The sequence below is a fragment of the Diceros bicornis genome, chromosome 11, assembly GCF_020826845.1.
Source record: "Diceros bicornis minor isolate mBicDic1 chromosome 11, mDicBic1.mat.cur, whole genome shotgun sequence".
Classification (NCBI taxonomy): domain Eukaryota; kingdom Metazoa; phylum Chordata; class Mammalia; order Perissodactyla; family Rhinocerotidae; genus Diceros; species Diceros bicornis.
In genome coordinates, this window is record NC_080750.1 from 78,134,268 (window position 1) to 78,156,049 (window position 21,782).

The following is a 21,782-nucleotide window of genomic DNA, read 5'->3' on the forward strand; positions in this document are numbered from 1 at the left end:
ATAATGCCTGAAAATTTTGTTCTCTTTTTTTGTGTTGGGTCAATAACAAAAAGAAAAATCAATTAAAAAATGGGCAATGGACCAGAATAGACTTTTTCCAGTGAAGACATACAAGGGACCAATAGGTGTATGAAAAGTTGTTCGACATCACTAATCAGGGAATGCAAATCAAAACCACAATGAGCTATCACTTCACACCTGTTAAGATGGTGATTATCAAAAAAACTAAAGGTGGCAAATGTTGGTGAGGATGTGGAGAAAAGGAACCCTTGTGGGAATGTAAACTAGTACAGCCATTATGGAAAACAGTGAGCTTCCTCCAAAAATGAAAACTAACATATGATGCAGCAATCCCACTTCTAGTATATACCCACAGGAATTGAAATCAGGGTCTCAACGAGATACCTGCACTCTAATGTTCATTGCAGCTAATTCACAATAGCCAAGACACGGAAGTAACCTAAATGTCACTGATGGATGAATGGATAAAGAAATGCAATATTAGTCAACCTTGAAAAAAGAAGGAATTTCTGCCATTTTTGACAACATGGATGGACCTGAAAGACATTATGCTAAGTGAAATAAGGCAGACAGAGAAAGGCGAATACTCACTTATATGTGGAATCTAAAATAGTCAAACTCATACAAGCAGAGGTTAGAATGGTGGTTACCAGGGGCTGGGGGGATGGATAAATAAGGAGCTGATGGCCAAAGGATACAAAATTTCTGTTATCAAGATAAATAAGTTCTGGAGATGTAGGACAAGCATAGTGCCTACAGCTGACAAGAGTGTATTGCATACGTCACATTTGCTAATAGAGTAGATATTAAGAGTTCTTACCACAGAATAATAGTACAAAAGGAGTTGAGAGAAAACTTTGGGAGGTGATGGATATGTTTGTGGCCTTGATGGTGGTGACAGTCTCAAGGGTGTATACTTAGGTCCAAATCCATCAAGCTGTGTATGGAAAAGTAAGACATAATCGTTGATTCCTCTGCACCTTGAAATACACCGTGTCCTCATCACAAGAGAAAAAAATTTGTAACTGTGTATGGGGACGGATGTTAACTGGACTTATTGTGGTGATCATTTCAACATATATACAAACAATGAATCATTATGTTGTACCCCTGAAACTAATATAATGTTGTATGTCAACATTACCTCAATAAAGACAATATAACAGAGAAAACCATTTGAATATTGTAAATGAGTTCAGTGGATCCCTGAAACTGCCCCATTCCCATATGAGAGTTACTGGAAGCAGAGAGGATGAGGTAAGATGGAAGAAAGTTGTACAAAACAGTAATCAAATTAAAATCATTTAAGTTGCTATGAGCTCCTTGTGGCAAAGTTCTATGAGCACTGATCATTCACCTTTTCTTGGAAAAGCATACTTTCAGATCCAACCCATAATAGTTTCATCATTTGCTCTAATAAGAAAATTTCAACTTAATAAATAAAACCAAAAGCATCCCTTATGTATGAATAAAGTTAGTGAACTTTACAGAGAAAAGAGCATATTTGCACAATCTCAATAAAGGAAACAGAAGAACTGAATGATGATTGATTCTCATTCAAGCTTATCTTTGAAATCCAGTAAAACCAGGTTATCTTTTCAAGGATGTGTGTAGAGCTGTCAGCCTTGGAAGACAGAAATAGTGACCTCCTCTGGAGCAAAGGGCAGGCTTGCTTACTGCCCAGTATAATAGAAATAACACCCCTCCCTGGGGCAAAGGTCAGCAGACTTCCAGCCCATTATCAAAGATTTGAGTTCCTTAAGCTCTGAGTTCTTGCAAACCTCTGCATGTCACCCGGCCCACTGTGTATCACCCTGTAGGAAGTGGGATTTAGTGAACCGGTGCAAATGCTGATACTCTGGCCACTGCTATTGCTGTGACATTAAGTCCTTTGTCTCTGACCCATGGGTCTCATGTCTTTTGCCAAGATCTATAAGACCATGGTAGGCTGACTTATTAACTTGCAGGTAAGGTAAAATATCAGGCCTTTCACAGTTCCTGACAAGCACTTTAAGTAACTAGTAGTCCTAGGAACAGAGAGTTACCCAGAAAAATATGCATGGATGGTCTTCATAGAAGACTTCATGCAACCAAAACTTTAATAAGGCTCTCTGACCTCTTTTATTTCTACCCCAATTAGAAGGAGAGGCACCAAGCTATTACAGACCTAGGGCTTGTGCAAGCCACCTGGAGACCTAGTGACCAGAAACTTCCCATGGCGAGCAAAGACAGATGGGCATATTTCCAAAATGGACCCATCTGCCTCCCTATCATCCAAAAGACAGTACATTATCTTAATTTATGATGATTTCATTCATTAAAATCTTGTGATGGGCCAAAGATACACTTCTAAGAGGAGTGAGGCACATGGCAGTTGTAAGTAGATTAACAGATTTGGTGAATATGAAACTCTAAACTAAACTTAGTGTTCTAATCAATTATAAGGTACAACAAATTTAATTAGATCAATTAAATGATATTTAATGGTATGCCTGATTATTACTCTGCAGTAATGATCAAGAAGCTCATATAAATAACTATAATTGGTCTTACTTTAAAATATGATAGTCAAGACTTTTTGAGATAAGCTGGAGAGAAGGAAGGGGAGAAATAGATAGCTGCTCTAAAGCCACTTTCAAGACAGCTGGATCTACATGTAACCCAGGAGATCGAGGCAGATGGCTGTGTGCCTAGATCCTCCCTGAACTGTGGTTCTCAGGGATGTCACGGGGCTGAAGCAGCTTTCTGAATCGTGTTTACATGTCCATGTGTACAATACCCCTGACCATGAGGATGAAACACCATTCAATCATCCCTTACACCCCTCTAATTTACAATTAGATTTCAAAATCATTGTATCATTACATGATCATTTATTCCTCAAACCTGTAGGATGCCGAGCTAAAAGAAAATCAAATTTCAATGGCTTCTTTTCTTTCAAGGACCAAGACGTTCTTTCACAGTTGGAATACGGATTAGAGGATAAATCCAAGTCAATGGAAACAACTTAAGAAATGAACAGAGGAATATTTCATTCCTATATATACACAGTTTTCACTGTGGCAAAAACAGAGTTACATTTTAAAAAATGATAATTTTTTGAAATTTTATAGATATTAAAGACATTGTTTTGCTTATATTCCCTTTGGTTTACCAAATGAAACTCACTCTTTAATGGGCATTTCTAGCATTGAGTGCTAATAACAGCAGCTTTTTAAAATTCTTATTTTTCCCAGGTCAAAGACCAAGGGCAGAGGTCATCAAGAGGTCAAGTCTAATCTACCTACGGATGTGGCAGGCTTAACTATGGATGTTCAAGCCAGACATTGCCAGCAGAACCAAATCTCTTCACCCATAGGTGAGTTTTTACTAGTAATCACAGAGACTTAAGAATATCAAAGGAAATTCTGTGGTTTTTTTGTGTGTGTGTGTGAGAAGGACCAGTCCTGAGCTAACATCCAATGTCAATCCCCCACTTTTTTGCTGAGGAAGACCGGCTCTGGGTTAACATCCGTGCCCATCCTCCTCTACTTTCTATGGGACATTGCTACAGCATGGCTTAAGAAGCGGTACATCGCTGTGTGCCTGGGATCTGAACCGGCAAACCCCGGGCCGCTGCAGCGGAGTGTGTGCGCTTAACCGCTTGTGCCACTGGGCAGGTCCTCAAAGGAAATTCTTTATTAAGAACCAAAGTTATAGATTCCTATCTTGGGTTCATTACTTTGAATTTTTGACCCAAATCATATATATCGATTGGACCATGCTCAATTCTATTATCTTTGGAAGATTCAGCCTACAGCTGAAGAGAAACAAATGCGACACCAATATCTTATCCTCTCTGAAGTCCAACTGAGAGCCCCTGGAGTCAGAAGTTTTCAAGACAAGAAAAAGTCATCCTTCTGAACAGAGAGAGTAGAGGCTATTCAAACATTCCACTTTAAATTGTTAACATGACTCGTTAGAATGTGATGGAGCAAGCATAATACCTTCTAAGTTTCAAGATTTTTCTCCAGAATACTGAGATGGATGACCTTGAAGGCCAGTTTCCCCATAAATGTATTTATTCAGTGATAAAATTAATTTCCCTATAAAATAATTCCCATAAAAATGTTAAAAATATATCATAGTCTCTCACTAAAAGGAAACAAAGCAAACTGAGCAGTTGAATAGCGGTGCAATAAATTCCATACAATGATCTTACTGCAGCGTTATGTACAATAGTGAAACTGGATGTAATCCCATTTCTATCAAAGAAGAAGTAAACAGATTATGGTATTCCTGTTCTTTGGAATACCTCTAAAACATTTAAAATGGTAAGTTAGAATGATGTGCACTGATAACGGGAAACGTCTATGATATATGGTTTGGGAAACAGCAAATTGCAAAACGATGTAGTTATGTAATTTATGTTAAAAAACTTTATGTGTGTTTATAAATACATAGGAAATGTCCAGAAGAATAAACCCCAGCCTGTTAACAACAGTTCCCTCTGAGTAGAGGAGTGAGTTTTCAAGGAAGAGGATGAAAGTGGAGGGTTTCGCTTTCTATAGATCTGTGTAATTTGACATTTTTAACAGGATGTATTTCTTTCATAATTAGAAAAATGAGTGATGTGGCCATTTTGTGCAGGGCAACAGTATGATGTTCACCAGTCTCTGTACTGTATGTTACTGCACAGCACGGACTGTAGGAGAAAGCCCAGGGGAGCAATGAAGACAAAGAAGACATGACACCCGCAAAAAGTCAGTGGAGTATTTCTACATAACAAACCTTCCAGGCGAGTGACGGTCAGTGTCCACTGCTCCAGCTCTCGCAATAAACCTAGAACCTTCCCAGGATAAGCCGGAGGACCACGCCCAACTAGTCCACTCCCTGCCCGGGGCCTGTTTATGCAAGGTGACTGCCATCAAGCAGATAATGGACTCAGGATGGGGTGAGAGGCGGAGTTCCAAGCGGAGATTCAAAATGTACCAAGAAATTTTGTGAAGTGAAGGAAGCTACTCGACCTCTCTGAGCCTCAGTGTCCCCCCCCTGTAGAATGGGGATCACAGGTCTACTACACAGAGCTGTTGGGGAAGATACATAAAAGTGCCTGTGACAGCCAGTGTCCACATTATTAACAAAGTTGTATCCGACTTCAGAATAATCAATGAAAAGAATAATGTTAATGAGACCAAAGACGAGATGCCCAGCTTCATAAGCAGCATGAGAATGAGAGGAGCTCTGACTAAGCAGGGTTCTTCACAGCTCCACTGGAGAGGACCAACACGGGCTACACCTGGATAAGTCAATGTTGTACAATGACTCGTGTAGTGAGGGTGGGTCCCTAAAGACACTGCGAAATACAGTTACACACAGTGGCTCCTAGGAAACAACTACAAAGCAATCAACACAGCAGATAGGAATAGGAAAGGGGCAAGCAGAGGAGGGTAAGAGCCACAAAATCTGATGGAAGACACTGAACCACGATGAGCGCCCAGCTCTGTCAACAGCTGTTGTGGTTGCGCTAGGAGATCAAACTTCTGAGAAAGCCATTGTGGGGACACTGGGAGCACAGTGGTCACTGCAGCCACACCCCAACAGCAGTGCATCGGAGCACACACACCCCAAAACTTTCCTCTCCGTTAATTCTTGTTTTAAGATGATGAATATCCTCATGTTACAATGTCTCCTTCCAACCCTTGTGGACGAGTGTTGTCAGAACCCCCTGAAAAATGCACAGGCCAGAGTAGGATGGAACACTGGGCGCTGGGGGAGCAGCGCTGCACCTGACCACACTGACTATCACCTGGGCCTATTGAACACGAGAGAAGAATCCGAGGATGTGGTCTAATGAGAATTCCCTGTCTTGCCACATTCAGAGACACCACAGAGTTTCTCGTCCATTTTACAAAATAACATTTTACAAAAATGTTAGAGAATTCATGTGTCATTTATTCATAAAGAGGCAAATTCTTGACAAAGTGACAGGGTCCAGTCTCCATGACCAGGTTTTTCAGTTGTTTTGATAATATCCCACATTCAGGAATCGGAAATGTAACCTACTGGGATGTGTAATATAAACAAGGACTTTTTTTCATGTAGATCAATGCCCAGATTTTTGGGGAGGACATAAGTCGTGAAAGCTGCTAACCACTCCTCCACAGGTTTCAATAGAACTTTTAAATTAATTTACCAATCTCAGGAAAAGAGATTTTGGCCATTCAAATTTTTTATTTCTGCATTCAAGTGTACAGTACAGCCAAGAGAATAAACAGAAAAAAATTGACAAGAAGATCTTGCTTGCATTTCATCTTTTGCAAATAAGCAAGCTATTTTATGCTCTGTTCCTTTCACTATTCTAATCAATTTTTAAAGAATGCGGTACATCTGACTAACCCTGGGCGTGTTTATCCGGGAACTTTGCCGGAATCCAAAGCAGAGATGTTAAAGCTGACGAATTTCAAATGCTGCCCAAGTGCTGTCTACCTTACACATCCCTCTCCCAAAGGTGGACCACCGGTCTCTTCCTGAGGGATCAGAGTCGTCACCTGTGTCTCTGAGAGACTGGCCACTCAGGCCTGAGCTGAGATTAGGTGATCAATCTAAAGGGAAAAATGCTTAAGCTATTCTCATCTTAAGGATGCTGTTTCAGAGGCCTCTGCACTGGAATTGGTTGGTGAAAATGGCCTACTAGATATTTTCCTGGGAATTGGCTTTTTCTCCTCTGCTCATAGCGGATCCTGGGGAAACCAGTGATTAACCTCAAGGATGCCTCAACTTCCACATCTGCAAAAAAGGCAAGCAACAGCCAATGTTACCACCCTGCAAAGCTCTTAAGTTGTGCTTGTAAGAGGGGCCACAAGGGCGAATTTCTCCCAAAAGCTAATGAAATGTTGGCACTTTGGCTGGAGAAGGCAGAGGGCAACATGCAAAGTGGAAAGTTTCTGGGATGTCAAACCAGTTCCCATAAGCATTTTAGAGAAGCACCTAGCCCTGGACTAGGTAGGAGGCTGTGGAAAGACCCACAGGCATGCAGGTGGGAGGAGGAATCAAGCCACGGAGGGAGGCGGTGTGGAAGAGGGATGAGTCTGGCTTCAACTTTGGACAAAAGCAGTTGCACACTGCAGGCCCGAGGCTGCCCATGCAGCCGCCACACCCTCCTAACTCCCTGGTCCTTCTCGTCCCATCACATCCCTCCGGGGCTCAGTCCACGTGGAGCAGGTGCAGGACAAGTGTCTGCAGCCAATGACGGTTTTGCCCTCAGCCAAGAACACACCACCCTGTTCCTCCCCCTAGAGCTAGGCACCGCCCTGTGCCCAGAGCATCCTGGGAGTTGTAGTCCTGCAGCCCTTCAGGCTGCCTGCTGGGAGCAGTTAAGAGACAAAAGCTCCCAGCATGCACAGCTAGGGGCCCCAATTCCTGCCTCGTCCCTCCGTCTCTGGGCCCCAATCCTCTGCTTCTCCACTCCACTCTCTACCCCGCCTCTTCTCTATACCACACCCACACTTCATGCCCTGTGCACCCCCCAGAGTATGCTCAGTGAGGATGGACTGCATCCCTTGAGCCCGGTACTCAGGTAGGGGTGGTGCTCACCAGACTAGCTGTTGCTGAGGATGCTTGCAGCCCTATTGGAAGAACCCTGGTCAGTATTTGAAAAGTAAATTCAATATCTAAAATGGAAATACCGGGTGCCTGGGATCCTGGAATTTGCCTTTTCAAGGCCACCTGTCCTACCATCCCCTGCATCCCTCCAAGCTGCCATGATCCTCCCTCTGGACCCCGTGGTCAGGGTCGCTGCAGAGATCCTCCTTTTGGACCCCACCCACCTGAAGGGCCCATACCTTGGTCAGGCATCTTAGAAGGACTGCCCTGAGACATGTCATAAAAAGGAGAAAACATCACAGTGCGCAGCCCCAATTCCTGCATTGTACAGACAGGAAACTCAGATGCACTGGTAAGTGATCCCTAAGCCACTTTGGGTAACCACACTCATGCCCCTTGTCCGACGCTGCACACAGGCTTGTTCACTGGACTTCTTTATCCCAGTGTGGACCTCTTGGCCTCTTTAACACAGGCAACAGCACCAAAACTTCTCGTTGCTCTTTCCCACTATGTTAGGCAAGTTTGTGTAGGAAGGTAATATGCAATTTCTGCTCTACTATAGGGCTGGCTCCTTGGCAACCAGTTTTAATATCCCTTTTTAAATATACCCTCAGAATCACAAAATAATTAAGCAAAATAATTTGTTGCTGTTGGGGGTTATGGTGATAATTCTCTGAAGTCATTTTTCCATTTAGCTACTCTGACTCCAAATACTACAGCACCACATGCTTCTCAGACTGGTGGATGCACAGCTCCACTTCTTTGCAGAGAGGATGCACAACAGCAGAATATCCGTGGCCCGACTTTCTGGAGCATCAGTATTACTACAAGATTTAGAAGAAGCAAAGTTATGTCATTTCCGAGGTAAGGAGTTAAAAACTTAAAACTAAGATGAGGTGGGAAAGTCATATGCCATTAATAATTGTCAGTAATCTGTGCCTGAAATGTCAGACTGTCTCTGAGAAAGAACTCTGAGACCCTATTTCCCATTGTTTTCAATAGGAAAAATTAGAAAGCATAGCAAATCTATCGAAAAACCCTACCAATTTCCTAAGTCATGATATGGCACCTAGACATAAGTTACGAACATCGTGTGCTCCTCGTTTTGTTCCTCATTCAACCCAGTCCCACAGGTCTTGAGTGCATGCTGTGAACACTGCACTGTGCTAGGTGTCGAGGCCTCGGTTAGCATCATCGTGGGAGTGGAACTTGCTGGAGAAAGATGACATCATAAAATCTCAAAACCATGCCGGTTACCAAATTGAGGCAAGAATGGAAAGACCCAGGGGACCACACAGGGTGAGGGCATTAATAGATACTTGGGAGTATTAAAATCCATCTGATGATGTCATGAGTGAATGTGTTCCACTTTAAAACAAAACCCTGCTGTTATTCTGAGATATTGAGTTAGGATCTTTGTGCAAATATGCAGGATTTAAAATGTTTATTAATGTATAACATGCGTACAGAAATATATGCAGAAGTCATCCATGTAAACCTCAAAGAATTATTATAAAGTGAACACACTTGTGTGACCAAGAACTAGCAGCAGCTTCACTCAGACCTGGACAATCCCTTTCTTCCTCCTTCCTCCTCAAAGGTAACCAATATCTTACCAAAAAACACTGTATATCAAGTTTGTCTTCTTATACAAGTGTTTTATTACAGAAAATTTCTGTTTTATTACAGAACAATATCTGAGAGCATTCTGCTCTGTGGATGCCAGAAAAATTTAAACAATATACAAAAAAATAAAATAGCATAGTAGGCCCATCACCCAGCTTCAACAACTACTAATCATCTGCCATTTTTGTTTCATCCACACTCCATCCCATTCCCACCTCACTTTATTATTCTTTTAGTCTTTTGTGTGTGTGTGGAGGTAAGATGTACAGTGAAAGGCACAAATCTCAATTCTACAGTTTTGGCAAATAAACATGCCCATATAACCTTCACCCCTTTAAGAATAGAATGTTTCCAACACCCCCAGAAAACTCCTTCCTGTTCATTCTCAGGCAATTTTTTCCTTCCCCTGAGGCAACCACTGTTCTGGTTTTTTCACCATAGGTTCATCTTGGCTGAAATCATCCCACGTGTATTGTTTTCTGTCCAGCTTGCCTCCCTCGGCACGAGGTTGATGAGACTCACCCAGCATGTGTGTGTCAGCGTTTGCTCCTTGGCACGGCTGAGGGCGTTCTGCTCTGTGGATGCCCCTCAGTGCGCTCATCTTCCTCCTGGGGACTTGCAGGTCATCTCCTGCGAACATTCTTGTACAAAAGCTTTTTGTATGCTGTTTGATTCCTTTATTAGCATTTAAGTGACACACATTTTGCACTTTTTAGTGGTTGTTCCAGATTACAATATACATCTTTAACATATCACAGCCTACCTAGACTTAATAGTGCACCAATTTAATCAATGTAAAATATAGAAGCCTTGCTACAGAACAGTTCCACTTAACTCTGTCTGACCTTTGTGCTATTGTTTTCATAAATTTTACATCTACCCATGTTATAAATCCCACAATACAGTGTTATAATTTTTGCTTTAAATAGTCATAGGACTTTTAAATAAATTAAGAGAAAAAAGTTAAGTATTTGGAGGTAGATGCTTTGAGGTTCTGCAAATGTACTGTTTCTTCTTTAAGTTTCACCCACAGTTTTTGCATTCACCAGTCAGTCTTGCCCACAGTAATTATTACTGTGGTGTTCTAGTGGCAATTTTCTATTTCATGCTATCCAGCTGCAGTTATTATTTGGAATTCTGTGAGGAAGATTCCCCTCCTCCCTCTCCCTTCCTTCTTCCTCTCTTTTTCTCTTTCTTTCATTCTTTTTTTCCCCCTTTTTTCTTTCTTTCTTATTTAATCTTTTTTATATCAGTATAGACTCATGGATATTTATTTTATTCTCTGGGTAATAATCCAATGCTACCATTATTTATTTTGTTGCTCACAGTTTTCCAACTTGAGCCATTGGGAAGTCTTTCAGATTGATTGCTTTTGACACATCTCATCATTTTCTGTGTGTTTTTTTTAAAGCACTTTCAGACTTCCTGGCACTACAAGATGCTCCAGGCTTATCTTGTATTTTCCATCTCCAGCCCCAGAAGTACCCATTTCTCCAAGAAAACCTGCTTATTTTTATTGGAAAATGATATTTAGAAACCAAGATCTAGGAGCTAGGTGTGCTCATTGATACTAGGGTGTCACTGCTTCTAGACCCTCTCAGCAGAGCTTGGAAATGTATGTATGAATATAAACTCAGGTATACACATCTATCAATCGATCTATCAGTCTATATATCAATCTGTCTATCTGGATAGATATATTAAAAGAGACATGGATTCATACTGATAATTCCAACTCCAATCCAGCACCACAGAGTTTATTCTAGCATTCTCCTTTTGCTTATTTGTAACTTCTTTCACCAACAGTGAGAAACTTAACTCCAGTTAGCTACAATATATTTACTAATGTGTCAACTACTTTCAGAATTGCTAATCCATACCCTTATGAAAAACAAATTTACCACCTAGAGTACAGTGTTTGTGTAGAGTACATTAGTTTTACAGTATCCCGTCAAAACATTGTCTTCCACAGTTACTCAGGTCAGGACCTTTCATCTCCACACCTTCAGTGTGGTTATGTCACATGCTTATAATACAGTGAGATTCATTTGTCACTTCATTCCATCTGAGTTCCCTAGCATCCTGATTGATTTTTAAAATTTGCAGAGTAAAATTCACTCTTTGTGGTGTACAGTTCTATGGGTTTTGACAAATTTATGGTCGTATATCCACCCCCACAGTACCATTCAGAGCTGTTTTATTCACCCCCAAATTTCTCTCATGCTGTCACTTTGTAGTCAACCCCTTCCCCCACTCCATCCCTTGGCAACCACTGATCATTTTCCATCCCTGTATTTCTGCCTTTGCTAGAATGTCATATAAATGGAATCATATACTATATAGCCTTTTGAATCTGGCTTCCTTCCCTTAGAGAAATGCATCCAAGATTCATCCATGTTGTTGTGTGAATTAAGAGTTTATCCTTTTTATTGCCAAGTAGTATTCTAATGTACCAATGCACCACAGTTTCTTTCTCCATACACCTTATGAAGGACATTTAGTTTGTTTCCATCTTTGACAATTACGAATAAAATGGCTATGAAGATTCACACAAGGATTTTTCCTTAAACATTAGTTTTCAATTTGTTTCACTAAATACCTAGGTGTGGGATATCTGTGTCATATAATAAGTATATGTTTAACTTTATAAGAACCTGCTAAACTGTTGTCTGAATGCAACTATCATCTTGCATTCCCAGTTCTAGTTGCTCCTAGTCCTCACCAGCACTTTGTAGTTGCAATTTTATTGGTATTTGCAATTTTATTTTTTTATTTTAGCCATCTAATTGGTGTGTGATATCTTGTTGTGGCTTCTGCTTCCTTTATGAAAGTGAGTTCTGCTATATATAGGATCCTGTGTTGACTTTTGGGTTTTCTTTCTGTACTTGAAAGATGTGAATTTGTTGTTGATTTGTCTATTTTTTTTTTTTTATAATATATCATCCTTCATTCACGTTATTTCTCCTTCTATGTAATGTCTTCCCTGGTATGTATGTATTTCCCTGAATGCTTTCAGGATTTTCTTTTTATCTTTGGATTTTAGCAGCTTGACTATCATGTGCCGAGGTATGGTTTTATTTTGTATTTTATTTTGTGGGTTTGTTGACTTTCTTAGATCTAAAATTTTAGATTTTCCACCAAATTTTGGAAGTTTTATGTTATTACTTATTGATTTGCCTTTCTGTCTCATTTAATTTTTCTGTCATTCCTCTCTCTGCTGGGGACTCAATCATCTCACAGGTTGTAAGGCTCTCTTCATTTTCCTTCAAAAATTTTACATTCTTTTCTTCAGACTGGATAATTTCTATTGCTCTGTCTTCATGTTTCTTCTACTGTTTCTAATCTACTGGTAAACTCGAAAGTACTTTTTTTTTATTTCATCTTCCTATTTGGTTCGTTTTTATAATTCCCATTTCTCTGCTGAGTTTCCACATCTGTTCATTCATTATGAGAATATTTTTCTTTACCACCATTATCATCTTTATAAAAGCTAATTTCTTATCCTTGTCTGCTAATTGCAACAACTTGGGGATAGTTTCTACTGCCTGCTTTTGGTCATATATGGATTACATTTTCCTATTTCTTCAAATCTCATGCTTTTTTAAATTGTGTACTGGAAATCATGTATGATAGTTATAGAGACTTTGGATTCTATTGTATTCCTCTGAAGAGTGTTGTTATTTTTCTAGCAGGGAGTTAACTTGGCTGGACTGAAACTCCAATCCTATCTCCTTTACAGTGGGCATAGCTGAAATCTTCAATCAGATCTTTCATCTTCCAACTGCTGTTTTTACAATAGTCCCTCTGGGACCTACCCTGCATGTGTGTTGTTCAAAGATCTGCCAATTTGGTGTGTGGGGGGGGAGACTTTCATACATATTTTGAGATTTTCCTCTTAGTGGCTCCCTCCTTTCCAGAATTTCTCCCCTAACTTTCCAGCTACTCTGGCAGCCCCAAAATACATCCTCTAACATTACAAGTAAGACTGTAGTTTCTCCCCTGTCTGGGCCACGTACAGATTTTGGAATGCTTGAGTTAAAAGCCTCAAGCTTGCAAATATCTCCTGGTGCAATTCCCATCATTCAAGGGAAGACTTCCTCTCAGTTCTGCTTGCTTTGGAAGAGATTTATACATACACACATATACACATTTATTGTATGTGTATTACATATAGATACATGAGTCTATTTAAATATATATATATAAAGTATATATATATACTATATATATACAATATGTATATACTATAAATATATAAAATATTTTATGCAGATTTTATCACTGTTATCTGTGAGAGTGTTAGTTCAACAAGCTACTCCACCATTACTGGAAGCCAGACCTCGGTTTTGTTTCTTTTTTGGATTTTATATAAATGGAATTATAAAATACATAGCCTTTTGAATATAATTTCTTTTATGTATCATTATGGTTGTGATATTCATCCATGCTATTGCATGTAGCTAGTGTTCGTTCATTTGTTGAAAATAATTAATTATTTAATGGTCATAAAATATGCATAACATAAAATTGAGCATTTTAACCATTTTTATGTGTACAGTTCAGTGATATTCAATATATTCACATTATTGTGTAGCCATAACTTCCAACCATCCACAGAACTATTTTCACCTTGCACTGAAACTCTGTGCCCATTAAGCAACAACTCCCTGTTATCCCTCCCTCTTGCCCCTGGGAACCACCATTGTCCTCTCTATTCCTATGAATTTGACTTCTCTAAGTACCTTATATGAGTGGAATCATACAGTATTTTTCCTTTTGTGGCTGGCTTTATTTCACTTAGAATAAAGTCTTCAAGGTTCATCCATGTCATAGCATACGTCAGAATTCCTTCCTTTTTTTTTTTTTGTTTTTTGGTGAGGACTATCGGCCCTGAGTTAACATCTGCCAATCCTCCTCTTTTTGCTGAGGAAGACTGGCCATGGACTAACATCCATGTCCATCTTCCTCCACTTTATATGGGACGCCGCCACAGCATGGCTTGCCAAGCAGTGCATCAGTGCGTGTCCATTATCCGAACCGGTGAACCCCTGGCCACCGCAGCAGAGCACACGCACTTAACCGCCTGCACAACCGGGCCGGACCCAGAATTCCTTCCTTTTTAAGGGTGATTGGTATTCCATTATATTATAAACCACATTTTTTTTTTTTTGTCAATTCATCCTTTGATGGACACCTGGCTTACTTCAAGCTTCTGGTTATTTTGAGTAATGCTGTTAAGAACACGGGTGTACATATATGTCTTTATACCTCTGCATTCACTTCTTTTGGATGTATACCCATAAATGGTGTTCGAGATTCATTTTTTCACATGTGGGAGGGTTCCCCACACCTCCAACAAGAAATACTTGGAATGGCAGCTGGTCGTCAGATAATTCAACTCAATTTGATGCTGTCAACCCAGAGATACATCCGATTCCACAGGTTGAGGGCTCAGTCCTATAAGACTGCACACCCACCCAACCTCACTTCAACTTCATATGTTAGTTAGAAGCCCAGGCTGTTTCCTGTACTTCTGACTGACTGGCTGTAAACCAGAGCTTCCCACAACCTCCTCCTTGGGTTTGATTAATTTGCTAGAGTGGCTCACAAAACTCAGAGAAACATTTACTAGATCACTAGTTTATTATACAAGGATATAACTCAAGAACAGCCTGATGGAAGTGGTGCATAGGGAAAGATGTGTGAGAAGGGACACAGAGCTTTCATGCAATCTCCAGATGCACCACTCTCCAAGCACTCCTTGTTATTGGCAACCTGGAAGCTCTCTGAACCTCCTTCTATTGGGATTTTTATGGAGGCACCCTCATGTAGGCATGATCAATTATTAACTCAGTTTCCAGCCCCTCTCCCTTCTCTGGAGGATAAGGGGTAGGGCTAAAAATTCCAAGCTTCTAATGAGGGCTTGGTCTTTCTGGTGACCAGCCCCCATCCAAGAGCCCACCCAAAGTTGCCTCAATAGAACAAAAGATTCTCCTAGTGTTCTTATCACTTAGGAAATTACAAGAATTTTAAGAGCTCTGTGTCAGGGAATGGGTCAAAGACAAATATTAGAACAAGAGATGCTCTTAGTGTTCTTATTGTTTGGGAAAGTAAAAGGTTTTCAGTAGCTCTGTGCCAGGAATTGGAGGCAGACACCAATAAATATATTTTCTATTATTTCAGAACCCATAAGTGGAAATTCTAGATCATATGGTAATTCTATTTTTAATTTTTGAAGGAACTGCCATACTGTTTTCCAGTTTTATATTCTCACCATCAAAGTATAAGGGTTCCAATTTCTCAACATCCTTACCAACACATGTTATTTTCTTATTTTGTGATAGTAACTATCCTAATGGGTGTGAAGAGGTATCTCATTGTGGTTTTATTTTTGTATTTTCCTGATACTTTGTGATGTTGAGCATCTTTTCATGTGTTTATTGGCCATTTTATATCTTCTTTGGAGAAATGTGTATTCAAGTCCTTTGTGCATTTTTAAATTGGTTTTTTTTTTATTGTTGAGTTGTAGGAGTTCTTTATATATTCTAGTTATTAATCCCTTATCAGATATGTGATTTGCAAATATTTTCAGCCATTCTGTGTGTTGCCTTTTTACTCTGTTGATTTTATCTTGTGATACAGAAAACCTTTGCATTTTAATGAAGTCCAATTTGTTTTTTTGTTGTTGTTGCTTATGTCTTTGGTGTCATATTAAAGAAATCATTGTTGGCAATGGCATTTGGACCCAATGACCTGCAGCTTTTTCTCTCTGTTTTCTTCTAAAGATTTTATAGCTTAAACTCTAACATTTATATCTTTGATCCATTTTGAGTTAATTTTTAGATATCGTGTGAGATAAGGGTCCAATCTCATTCTTTTGCATGTGGGTATCCAGTTTTCCCAGCACCATTTGTTGAAAAACTTATCCTTTCTCCAATGAATAGTCTTTGCACTCTTGTCAAAAATCATTTGACTGTATATGCAAAGGTTTATTTCAGGGCTCTCTATACTACTTCGTTAGTATATTGTGTTTATTTATGCCAGTACTACACTGTTTTGATTACTTTGTAGTAAGTTTTGAAATCAGAAAGTGCGAGTTCTCCAAATTTGTTCTTCTTTTTCTAGATTGTTTTGTCTATTCAGGGTCCCTTGAGAGTCCATATGAATTTTAGGATAGATTTTTCTATTTTTGTAAAAAACATCATTGGAATTTTTACCTCCTTGTGTAAGTTGATTCTTAAGTATTTTACTCTTTCTGATGCTATTGTAAATAAAAATATAATGATTGTAAATTTCTTTTTCAGATTACTTATTATTAATGTATAGAAGAACAACTAATTTTTTCATGTTGATTTTGTGTTCCACTAGTCTGCAGAATTTATTAGTTCTAACAATTTTTTGTGGAATTTTTAGGGGTTTCAACGTATAAGATATTATTTGTAAACAAATATAATATTACTTCTTCCTTTCCAATTTGGATGTTATTTCTTTTTTTATCTTGCCTAATTGCTTTGGCTAGATCTTCTAATATCATGTTGAATAGAAGTGGTGAAAGTGGGCATTCTTGCCTTTTTCCTGATCTTAGAGAAAAAGCTTTCAGTCTTTCGCCCATGAGTTCGATGTTATCTGTGGATTTCTATATATGGCTTTTATTGTGTTGAAGTAACTTCCTTTTACTCTGAGGGTTTTTTAGTGTTTTTAACATGAAAGCATGTTTACTTTTGTCAAACATTTTTTCTGCATCCATCGAGATGATCAGGTGTTTTTTTCCTTCATTCTGTTAATGTGGTTTATTACATTGATTCATTTTCATATATTGAAACATCCTTGCATTCCAGGAATAAATCTCACTTCAAAATGATGTATAATCCTTTCAATATGCTGCTGAATTTGGTTTGTTAATGTTTTATTGAGGATTTTTGTATCACTATTCATCAAAGATATTGATATGTAGTTTTCTTTTCTCTTAGTGTCTTTGGCTTTGATATCAGGGTAGTGCTAACACCCTTGGGTGACTTTAGAAGCATTCTCTCTTCTTCAACTTTTTGGAATAGTTTGAAAAGGATTGGTGTTAGTGAATTAAAAGAAAGTCTTTGGGCCCAGAAATAAATTCAACATAAAGTAATATAAATAAATATTTTTTTAATGTGAAAAATTTTTTTCCTAAAAAAAATTAAAAATTAAGCAAGAACATCACTTATCACTTTATTTCTAAAAAGATTTTTTAACCTAATAGTAAGCATAAACAAATCGTTAGAATTAAAATGACTCAAGTGTTAATTTTCTTCATTGCAAATTTTCTGACAGGAGTATATGATGCCATCATGTATGACATCTTTTACGAAAAAATGGTCATTTTTTTGTAGTATTTGAGAACACTATGAATTTTCCCAGTGGCCTCTGACAATACTCTGATATGCAAAGTTATCTTTTCAACATGTCATATCATCATCCTTACCAAATTAACAAACTCTGTCAGGTGGTAATCAATCAACTACTTTTCATATGATTCAGGTTCTCTGCCATCAACTTCCCTAACCAACCAGGAAATTCTACAACTTCTGCAAGATTAAGAATTTCAGCTTACACTGTATTTGTCTCATATTGTTTAAAACATCCAAAAATCATTGATAAACTGACCCTGCCCAAACGAATGCATGGTGAATTATAAAAGATGGTCTCTGTTAAGTGGGGAGGGATTTCAGGTTGAACTTAATTTTATAAGTGGTCAATTTATGACAATGTATTGTTCTGTTATGTATTTCACTTTTTTAAAAAGAGTGATAGGGCCGGCCCCGTGGCTCAGCGGTTAAGTGCGCGCGCTCCACTGGTGGCGGCCCGGGTTTGGATCCCGGGCGCGCGCCAACGCACCGCTTCTCCGGCCATGCTGAGGCCGCGTCCCACGTGCAGCGACTAGAGGGATGTGCGGCTATGACATACAACTATCTACTGGGTCTTTGGGGGGAAAAATAAATAAATAAAATTATAAAAAAAAAGAGTGATAGTTGAGGCCACTTAGATAATCAAAAGTTGAGAAAATAAGGAACTGATATACTCTGTAAGCTTCAAATATTTTCAAGCATAAGATACAATAAGAACTAAAACTAACAAAATGGTAGAGGAGATAGAGATAAGAGGATGAAATTGCAAAACTGAATCTATGATAATATCACAATGGCTAGCGTTGCGGTGCCAAGAAGGTGGTGATGTCAAAGAATTCGTAAAGATGATAATAAACAGACTGCAAAGAAAAAGACTAAAATTTTTATAGAGAGAATTTTACAGCGATATTACAGATAGAGAACAGGGAAGAGAAGTTCGATTAAGACACAATCTGCTTCTTAAATTACTTCCACTGTAGAGAACAAAAAATCAATTTGCTGAAATATTTATTCCCCTCTATGACCCTATCTTTATCTGCAAAATCTCAGCCCTGGATCAATGTCACAATCCTCCTTTTCCATACTTGTGGAACAGAGCAATTAAGCTCATCTGAAACCTCAACTGCCCCACCTGTGAAATAAGGCCGGCCATCCATTCTCACAGAGAAGCCAACTGGAGGTAGGATTTTTGCTTCTGAATTCAGCTAAACATCTTCAAAGAATTGTATCTGGCCTTCCTTATCCAGGGCTATCAGTGAAGGGCTGGCTGGCTTTCAGAGAAGAGCAATTCACAGTCAGCTGAGACATTTTCTGTTGAGGTCTCTAGAGAAGGCTGGCAGGTTTGTCAGTAAGAGTTGATTTCTATACAGGTTATAATTTTTATTTATTCAGAGATTAATAAAGAAATTTACATGGTAAGTATTACTTGTTATAAAGAACAAATGTTGTCTATTCTCTGGTCATTTAAGCAAAATACTCCTCTCAGGGCCCACCCATGGACAAAGCCCAGATTTAATCTCCAACTGTCTGCCAGGCACTCTGTGGTCCGTGGGAAGCCCTCAAGTTGGCAGCCTCTTCCCTTGTGTGTTGTGCTGGTGTTTAATCTTCCATGTCTTCAGGGTGCAACTAGACAGAGGCCTATCAGATCCTCAAGGGACTTGACATTGGAGAAATGTACTTTTCATTATCTTTAGATTTCTACGCTTTTCAAAAAGACTTTCAGCATTTCCAGTAATTGTGCAGCAGTTTACCCAACACTAAGGTTCTCACTATTGAAAATTAAAATAAATAAATTTTGTAAAGCAAAAAAATGATCTTTGCAATTTTGTACAGAATCTATGTAATGGGTGCATCCTTATAAATGGAGGAAAGATAACAAATTTAACTATTTTGGTTAGTTAACACAGTAAGTAATATACTTTATATATTATCAATTTTGAGATTATTTGTATTTAAAAATACTGCTTCAAACCCCTAAATCATTGTAAGTGGTAGAGTCTGCCATCTGCTTTGGCTGAACAGTTATATACAACAAGTCAGACAAAATTCCTCCATTCCTGTATAATCTTGTATGTGGGTGGTAATGGTTAGTTCTTATAGATTGTTCAAACACGTGCATATCACAAAACACAAGTGGCCATTAAAAATTAAAATATTCACCAAATACAAGGTTATCTGGTTCCCAGAAAAAGAAAATATTACTGTAACATTAAGGCTAAAACTGTCAAAAAGGAAGCCAAGATACACTCAAGTCAAGCTTTTGCTGAAAAGTTAATTGTCTCATCTTTGAAACTTTATCATGTTTATTGTGTAAGCAAGATACTTTCAGAGCTTAGAATATAGAAAGTCAGTATTGGTAAGTCAACATTGTGATCATTTATTTTGTAAATGTTAATGTGAGAGATGTAATTCATTTTCTACTATATTAGGATTATCAAGTTCCGCTAAATCTAAGGCCACGTTACTGGCAAGTTGGGATACCTCTAGACATCTGAAAAATATGAGTCCTACACAGAAGCTTATACATTCTCTATTCATCAGGTTCTAAATTCTAAAAGCTTCTAAGGTTTTGGAAAAAACTAATGGCATTCCAAATTGACAGTAGGGCATACATGATCCTATAGGAAGAGAAATTCAGATTTTGTTTTTTTTTAAATTTTATTTATTTATTCATTTTTCCCCCAAAGCCCAAGTAGATAGTTGTATATCATAGCTGCACATCCTTCCAGTTGCTGCATGTGGGAAGCAGCATCAGCATGGCCGGACAAGTGGTGTGTCAGTGTGCACCTGGGATCAGAACCTGGGCCACCAGCAGCAGAACATGTGCACTTAACTGCTAAGACACGGGGCCGGCCCAAAAATCCAGATTTTAAATAGAGGAGATTGTGCACAAAAATAAAGTATGTATTCAAGTCTGAAAGGGGATTTCAAGAAGGAAGGGGCTCTCAGAACATGTGGTAAGTGGTAAATAACTTACCAAGGGCTCTCTAAAGGAGAACATATTGTGAACAAAACAGCTTCACAGGCAGAGAGCTAAAATGGCATCTCTGGAACCCTTAAAATGAAACAGACGCTAAACTATTTTTTCCTAAAACTTAAAATGTGTCTTATCCTCCAAACAAATACCACCTCCCTGCCTTGCGGCTTACCTGGGCATGGTGACGTGTTGGAATCATTTCTTTAATTCCCTGGCTCTTAAACTTGATGGGCACCAGAAGCACTGGGAGGCCTTGTTGAAACCCAGATTGCCAGGCCCCACCCCAGAGTTTCCAGTTCAGCAGGTCTGCAGCAGCACCTGAGAATTTGCATTTCTACCCAGTTCCCAGGTGATGCTGATGCTGCTGGTCCAGGGACCCCACTTTGAGAACCACAGCCTAACTTACACACTATATATGGTTACCAAATCCATTATTTCATCCTTTGGCTGCTACTTTTCATTTATCACATCAACACCTTAGCTCTGAATCTCCTCACCTAGCAATGAGAATACTTGGAGAGTTTCACAGCTGGTTCTCCTTTCCGGCTCAGTTCTCCCTCTTCCTCTCAATACTACATTCTCTTGCCAGGTAATTGTTCCTTAAACATCAGTTCATCAGAGTTCTTCTTTGCTCAAAAACTCATGGCTAGGGGCCAGCCCCGTGGCGTAGCAGTTAAGTGCTCACGCTCTGCTGCTGGCAGCCCAGGTTCGGATCCCAGATGCACACCAATGCACCACTTGTCAGGCCATGCTGTGGCGGGGTCCCATATAAAATGGAGGAAGATAGGCACAGATGTTAACCCAGGGTCAGTCTTCCTCAGCAAAAAGAGGAGGATTGGCCATAGATGTTAGCTCAGGGCTGATCTTCCTCACCAAAAAAAAGAAAAAATTCATGGCTCTTATGGTGAGCACAAGACATTTTAAATTCTCTACTTGGCTCATAAGGTCTTTAATAGCCTTACTTGAATAGTAAAATGTGGACACCCTGTTCCCTACCTATCTACTATAAAGGCGTATGTGAGGATTACATAAGATACAGTCAGTTCTCATTATGCACAGTGTGACATTCTATAAATTCACTGTGAACACTGAATCAGTGAATATGACACACTGCTCCTACGGGAAATGCAGGGTTAGGTTCCTGCAAGCTTTAGTCACATTTTCTTCAACTGATCAATACATAACTTTGTTTT

The 21,782-nt window shown here is 39.1% G+C and overlaps 1 protein-coding gene across 6 annotated transcripts in view; it reads left to right on the top strand.

Annotated features, from left to right (window-relative positions):
* The window catches only part of LOC131411589 (ral-GDS-related protein-like), a 259,398-nt gene that overhangs the window by 31,923 nt on the left and 205,693 nt on the right, over positions 1–21,782 (top strand). The window contains exon 7 of one of the 6 annotated variants that reach the window (XM_058550618.1): positions 3,258–3,374. The exons of the other annotated variants lie outside the window; for them this stretch is intronic. The gene's annotated coding sequence lies outside the window, so the exon portion shown is untranslated. Of the gene's footprint in view, positions 1–3,257; positions 3,375–21,782 lie in introns of those variants that run through there. 6 annotated transcript variants of the gene reach the window in all.